The sequence below is a fragment of the Arachis ipaensis genome, chromosome B3 (genome assembly GCF_059453495.1).
Source record: "Arachis ipaensis isolate K30076 ecotype BB chromosome B3, ASM5945349v1, whole genome shotgun sequence".
NCBI classification, from domain to species: Eukaryota; Viridiplantae; Streptophyta; class Magnoliopsida; order Fabales; family Fabaceae; genus Arachis; species Arachis ipaensis.
In genome coordinates, this window is record NC_142438.1 from 60,601,877 (window position 1) to 60,607,876 (window position 6,000).

Below are 6,000 nucleotides of genomic sequence, written 5' to 3' on the forward strand. Positions count from 1 at the left end.
TTTGATTAAAAAGGACAAGCATACGAATAAGCAAGGTGAAGATGCAGCAGGTATCGTGGACAGCACACATATGACTAAAGCAATAAAAACAAACATTAAACTCTAATGATTTAAACTAATGAGTAACTATTAATCAAGGGCACCTTGGGACTTCCAATTTTTTAGCATTTCAAGTATATAGAATTAAGTAACAATACGACCTTCGGGTGATGGTTTCTAGCTGTCCCCTTGTTGTCATCATCCATAGTTTTTGCTCCTTCACTTCCTTGGATGATGGTGCACCATTTCCTCAGAAGGCTCCTGCAAGGTTATTGGAAGTTGCTTGTTCCCAAAGCACTTGAGAAATAGTTAGCTTGCATGTATGCTTGTGAATTTCTGAACTTAATTTAGTGTGTGAACACCAAATTTAGTTTCTTGCCTAGTACAACAGATTGCATACTTGCAGAAAGCCTCATACGTTGTTATTAACTAAGCAACTATTAACTAAAGACTAAACTACTGCTAAGTGGTTCTCCTGATTAGTTGGAGCTAGCATTTTGCCATTGGAGTGTAGTGTGATTCTAACCAATACCTTCGGTGGAACACCAAACTTAGAATTACACTTTCACTCTTGGATTGTTTTGGTGTGAAACACCAAACTTAGCTCCTCGCAATACATGGAAAACAACTTGTGACCATTATTGAAATAAAGATGAAAAGGAAACTACCTGAGGTTAGGTTGCCTCCCAATAGAGCGCTCTTTTATCGTCGCTAGCTTGACGATTCCTCAATTAATTGAGATGATACTTTACTCTGGGGTTTTCCCCCATGTTGCCCATATAATGTTTGAGTCTTTGTCCGTTCACAGTGAACGTCCTCTCTGAACCTTCGTCCATGATTTCTATGTGCCCGTATAGGGAGACCTTTGTGACAAGAAAGGGTCCTGACCACCTTGACTTGAGTTTGCCAGGGAACAGTCTCAATTTGGAGTTGTAAAGGAGTACTTGTTGCCCCTTTTCAAAACTCCTTGGTGCCAGATGCAGGTTATGTCTTCTCTTCGCTTTTTCTTTATAAATCTTAGCATTTTCATAGGCTTGAGATCTAAATTCCTCTATCTCTTACAGTTGCAGGATCCTCTTTGCACCAGCAGCAATGCTGTCAAAATTTAGTATCTTGAGAGCCCAGAGAGCTTTGTGTTCCAGCTCCAGTGGTAAATGACAAGCTTTCCCATACACCAGTTGATATGGGGACATTCCGAGTGGAGTTTTGAATGCTATTCTGTATGCCCAAAGAGCATCATCCAGCTTCTTTGACCAATCCTTTCTTGATGCACCCACAGTCTTTTCCAGAATCCTCTTTAGCTCTCTATTGGATATCTCCATTTGCCCACTTGTTTGGGGATGGTAAGGCGTGACCACCTTGTGTTTTACCCCATATCGTAGGAGAAGAGCTTCTAGTGGTCTGTTACAAAAATGGCTCCCTCCGTCACTGATGAGTTATCGTGGGACTCCAAACCGGCTAAAGATATTCTTTCTGAGGAAGTTCATGACCACCTTGTTATCATTTGTTGGGGTTGCAATAGCCTCTACCCACTTGGAAACATAATCCACTGCTACCAAGATGTACTTGTTTGAATATGAGGTTGGGAATGGTCCCATGAAATCGATTCCCCACACATCAAACAGTTCCAATTCCAAGATGAAATTTTGTGGCATCTCATTTCTTTTGGGCAAGTTTCCAGATCTTTGGCATTCGTTACAGTTCTTTACTAGTTCTTTGGCATCCTTGAAAAGGGTGGGCCAAAAGAATCCGCTTTGTAACACCTTTGCTACAGTTCTGTCCCCTCCAAAGTGTCCTCCATAGCATGAGCCGTGGCAATTCCATAGGACCTCTCGTCCTTCTTCTTCCGAAACACATCTTCTAAGGATTCCATCTGAACACTTCTTGAAGAGATATGGCTCATCCCAGACAAAGTATTTTGCATCATTCATGAGCTTCCTTTTTTGATGTTTATTGATCTCTAGAGGTAAGGTCCTAGTTGCCTTGAAGTTGGCAATGTCTGCGAACCATGGTGCTTTGTGAACTGTCATCAGCTGTTCATCAGGGAAGAGCTCGTTCACACTTGTATCATGTGTTCTACTTTCCTCATGTGGGATTTTGGATAGGTGATCTGCTACCTTGTTCTCTACTCCTTTCTTGTCTCTGATTTCAATATTGAATTCCTGCAACAATAAGATCCATCTTATTAGTCTTGGTTTTGATTCTTGCTTAGCAAATAAGTATTTAAGTGCTGTGTGATCTGTGAAAACAATCACTTTAGCACCAATGAGATATGATCTGAACTTGTCAAATGCAAAAACTATGGCTAGCAACTCCTTTTCAGCAGTGGTATAATTTCTTTGAGCATCGTTGAGGACTTTGCTAGCATAGTATATCACATGGACTAAGTTATCTTTCCTCTGCCCTAACACTGCCCCAACTGCAAAATCAGATGCATCACATATCAATTCAAAGGGTAAGTTCCGATCAGGTGGGAAAATGATAGGGACAGATGACAATCTTTCTTTCAAATGCTCGAATGCTAACATGCATATTTCATCGAAGATAAATGGTATATCTGATATAAGGAGATTGCTCAAGGGCTTAGCTATTTTTGAAAAATCTTTAATAAACTTTCTGTAAAAGCCAGCATGCCCTAAAAAACTTCTAATTGCCTTGACATCACTGGGTGGAGGTAGTTTTTCAATAAGTTCCACTTTAGCCCTGTCCACTTCAATGCCTTGGTTAGAAACCTTATGGCCAAGGACTATTCTTCCTGTCACCATAAAGTGACATTTCTCCCAATTCAAGACCAGATTGGTCTCTTGGCACCTTTTCAATACTAAGGCAAGGTGACTCAGGCAGCTAGTAAAGAAATCTCCGAATACCGAGAAATCATCCATAAAAACTTCAATGAATTTCTCTATCATATCTGAGAAGATAGAAAGCATGCAGCGTTGGAAAGTCGCAGGTGCATTGCATAGCCCAAATGGCATGCGCCTGTAGGCAAACACTCCATATGGACAAGTAAATGAAGTTTTCTCTTGGTCTCTGGGATAAACCACTATTTGGTTATATCCTGAATAACCATCAAGAAAATAGTAATATGCGTGTCCTGCGAGTCTTTCCAACATCTGATCCATAAATGGGAGGGGGAAAGGGTCCTTTCGTGTAGCCTCATTGTGTTTCCGAAAGTCTATGCACATCCACCATCCTGTGACGGTCCTCGTAGGAATTAGTTCGTTCTTCTCATTGGGAACTACAGTGATTCCTCCCTTTTTGGGCACTACATGCACGGGGCTGACCCAGGGGCTGTCTGAGATCGGGTAGATTACACCTCCCTGTCATAACTTCATAACTTCTTTCTGTACCACTTCCTTCATGATTGGGTTCAGCCTTCTTTGGGATTGAATGGATGGTTTGGCATCATCTTCCAGTAGTATCTTATACATGCATATGGCTGAACTTATTCCTTTCAGGTCAGCAAGAGTCCATCCAATGGCATCCTTGTGCTTTCGCAATACTTTGAGTAGTTCATCCTCTTGATCTTGGCTGAGGCACGAGCTTATGATCACTGGGTAACTTTCGTTTTCTCCTAAGTATGCATATTTGAGAGTGGGTGGCAGTGCTTTGAGTTCAAGTTTAGGTGCCTCTATCTTTTCATCCTCTTCCTTTGATGCACCTTGTATGCCAATCTCTGTTGTTGCAACCTCTTCACTTGATGTAGACTCCTCCTCTATTAACCTTTCGGGCTCTTCTTCTTCAAAATTCTCCTGTATTTCCTCTTCAAGTGAGTCCAACCTCATACATTCCCCCAATTGTTCTTGTGGGTAACTCATGGCCTTGAACACATTGAATGTCATCTTTTCATTGTGTAATCTCAGGGTGAGATCACCCTTTTGGACATCAATGACAGCTCCAGCAGTGGCCAAGAACGGCCTTCCCAGGATAATGGAGGTCTTGGCTTCCTCCTGCATGTCCAGCACTACAAAATCTGTCCGGAATATGAAGTCTCCCACTTTCACCAGCAAATCCTCTACTATGCCATGAGGGAACTTGAACGATCGGTCTGCCAACTGTAAGGCCATTTTTGTTTGTTTAGCCTCCTCGATCTTCATCTTCCTCATCATAGCTACTGACATCAAATTGATGCTGGCTTCTAAGTCACAAAGAGCCTTCTCCACTGTAATTTTCCCTATGATACAAGGGATCTGAAAACTCCCGAGATCCTTCAATTTTTGGGGCAGTTTGTGCTGAATGATAGCACTACATTCTTCGGTTAGTATCACAGTTTCGTTGTTCTTCCAGCTTCTCTTCTTGGTCATGAGCTCCTTTAAGAACTTGGCGTAGAGTGGCATTTGTTCTATTGCTTCAGCAAAAGGTATGTTGATTTGCAGTTTCTTGAAGATTTCCAAAAATCTCAAAAACTGGTTATCATCCCCCTTTTTCTTCAATTGCTGAGGGTATGGGACTCTTGGGATGTCTGGCTTCAGAACTCCTTCCCCTTTTTGTGAACTCAAAATGGGAACTCGAGCTCCATCATGCTCTTCTTCCTTTTCATTTGAGTCATTTTCTTGTGGTTTCTGGGGGGTTTCCTTCAGTTCTTTCCCACTCCGAAGGGTGATAGCCTGACACTCCTCCCTTTGGGTTGAGTTAGTATTGCTGCGAAGGTTGTGGCTGGGAATTTGCTTGAAAAGGTAGCCAATTTGTGTCTCAAGTTTCTTGATGGCAGCATCCTGATTCTGCATATTGGACATCACTTCTTCTCGGAACGCTTTACTATCTTGAATCTCTTTGCCTATGCCTTCAAGTAGATTCTCAATCCTTGAGAGTCTGTCATCAAATGATGGTGGATTGGGATTAGAGGTGGAGGGAAGAGAAATGTTATTTTGGTTTTGATATGGATGTGGAGAGGTGTTGTTATGTTGGTGTTGATATGTTCTCTGTGTGAATTGTTGGTGAGCTGCATTGTTGTTGGGGTTGTGACGTCTTTGATCTTGGCCTTGATCTTGTTGATTCCCCCACCCAAAGTTTGGGTGATTCCTCCAACCAGGGTTGTAGGTCTTGGAGTATGGATCATGGTTTTGCCTAGATGAATTCCCAATGTAGTTGGCTTGCTCCTGACTATCCTCTGCTTCTTCATTCACTCCTTCTTGGGTTGCTGATGAAGTGGTGATTGCTGCTACTTGGTTCCTCTCCATCTTCTTAGTGAGGTCAGCCAGCTGCTTGGTAATGAGCTTATTTTGGGCCAGCAGAGCATCTACATTGTTTAGCTCCATCATTCCTCTAGTGTTCCCTCTTTCATAAGCATAGAAATAGTCATTTTCTGCTACCGTTTCAATGACATCTATGGCCTCCTCAATAGTCTTCTTCTTGTTTAAAGATCCTCTAGATGAATGGTTTACTGCTTTCTTTGATTCGTAAGAAAGGCCTTCATAGAAAATGTGTAGCTGCACCCATTCATTGAACATATCTGGTGGACACCTCCTTGTCAGATCCTTGAACCTCTCCCATGCTTCATATAGAGTCTCACTATCTTGTTGCCTGAAAGTTTGGACCTCAGCTCTCAGCCTGTTGATTCTTTGGGGAGGATAGAATCTGGCTAAAAATTTGTTCACCACATCTTTCCAAGTTGTCAAACTCTCCTTCGGAAAAGACTCCAGCCACTTGGCTGCCTTATCCTTGAGTGAAAATGGAAATAAGAGCAGTCTATAGGCGTCAGGATGAACACCATTAGACTTCACCGTGTCACATATCCTCAGGAAGATGGTTAGATGTTGATTGGGGTCTTCTTGGACTCCTCCTCCGAATGAACAGTTGTTCTGAACAAGGGTGATGAGCTGCGGTTTTAGTTCAAAATTATTGGCATGGATGGTCGGCTTTTGAATGCTACTTCCACAGTTTCCTGGGTTTGGATTGATGTAAGAGCCTAAAACTCTTCTTTCCTCCCTAGCATGATTTGCTCGACCTTCTCTGCCATGG

General features: G+C 42.2%; 1 non-coding gene across 1 annotated transcript; it reads left to right on the forward strand.

Annotated features, from left to right (window-relative positions):
• Positions 1 to 5,484: 5,484 nt before the first annotated feature.
• Positions 5,485 to 5,591, forward strand: LOC148570809 (small nucleolar RNA R71). Its single transcript, XR_015908441.1, has one exon. It is a non-coding gene; the product is annotated as a small nucleolar RNA R71 (small nucleolar RNA).
• The last annotated feature ends 409 nt before the right edge of the window (positions 5,592 to 6,000 follow it).